The sequence below is a fragment of the Echinops telfairi genome, unplaced genomic scaffold, assembly GCF_000313985.2.
Source record: "Echinops telfairi isolate 266 unplaced genomic scaffold, ASM31398v2 ScPeMD7_9;HRSCAF=40, whole genome shotgun sequence".
Taxonomy (NCBI): Eukaryota; Metazoa; Chordata; class Mammalia; order Afrosoricida; family Tenrecidae; genus Echinops; species Echinops telfairi.
The window spans coordinates 40,372,679-40,374,035 of NW_022103906.1; the positions used below are offsets into that span (position 1 = coordinate 40,372,679).

At 53.1% G+C, this 1,357-nt stretch overlaps 1 pseudogene; it reads left to right on the forward strand.

Moving 5' to 3' along the window:
- The window catches only part of LOC101640305, a 54,938-nt pseudogene extending 54,567 nt beyond the window's left edge, over positions 1-371 (forward strand).
- The last annotated feature ends 986 nt before the right edge of the window (positions 372-1,357 follow it).

Here is a 1,357-nt window from a genome sequence, read left to right on the forward strand (position 1 = left end):
GACCGGTTCTCCGTCTCATGCTGCCTAGATGTCACCCCATTGGCCTCCATCCTGTCCACAGGCACCTCTGCTTAGCTGTTTTCCTCTCCACCTGTCCTCGGAGCCCCGTCCCTAGGCCCCTCCAGCCTCCAGGAATGCTCTCACCACCCTCTCATGTGTCTGTCCTCACAGGGAAGATCCTGGTGCACTGCGCTGTGGGAGTAAGCCGCTCCGCCACCCTGGTCCTGGCCTACCTCATGCTGTACCACCACTTCACCCTCGTGGAGGCCATCAAGAAAGTCAAGGACCACAGAGGCATCATCCCCAACCGAGGCTTCTTGAGACAGCTCCTGACTCTGGACCGCAAGCTGCGGCAGGGTCCAGAGGCATGAAGCAAGGGCCAAGGAGGTCAGGCCAGACCCATGGGTCCCTGGCTCCCAGCTAGAGAGAGGAGGCCCAGGTGGCAGGTAGCAGGCAGCTCAGATGACCCATTCTCTCCTGGAGGCAGGAGAGTGAGAGGCTGGGGCTTGGCCCCAGGTCACTGTTCCTCTTTGTTGGGAGGGGATGGGGCGTAAAGATAGGCAATGTGGTTAGGGCTCAGGAAAGGATTGCCCAGCGGAGAAAGCAGCTAGTCTCTCAGTTGAAGGAGAAGACCATTCTGGGATTTGAACAACCCTGGAGTCAGCCAGGATACACCCAGAAATTCACAGCCCCTTCCATTTTGTGCCCAAGTGTTTCCCTCGCTCACTTATAGAAACAGGAGGACCATCTCTGTCCTGTGCCTGTGCCAGCAGGGATGGAGTCGCATGGAGACAGTAGCATAGAAACAGGTGGTGAAGAGATGGTGTTCCAAGCTGTGAAGCCGCAGGGAGAAGCCCACAGTCTTACTATCCCAAGCACAGGAAGAGTAAGTGTGGGAATATTGGCATTGTGCCTGTGGGTTCTGCTAGTGGCCAACAAATATGGACGGGCATGATGGGGAGTGTAGATGCTCACTCGCTGACTGCACTAGATGTCTCGAGGAAAATAAAGATGGTAGACAATAACAGAGCCTGATGAAGTCATTGGCAATTTGAAAGCATTCTGCTTCTCCCTGGGAGCAGTAGGCTTCCTGGGATGGCAACAATTCCTGACTCCCAAGAATGGGTGATAAGCTTGCCTCCGCCTTTAAGCCTCCCCTAGTTCTTACAAAGGCAAGGCTTTTCATTGAGATGTTATTTCCATCTACATCCACACGGTGGCAGCAGAGGACAGAAAGTCTTCAGGTTTGCAAACGCTGGTATTACTTGTTGCTTTGAGGTCACGTCTTCTGATTTCCCAATTTAAAATGATTTCTGTCCGTAAACTCAGGTGTGTAAGTATAACTTTATTTTCAAAA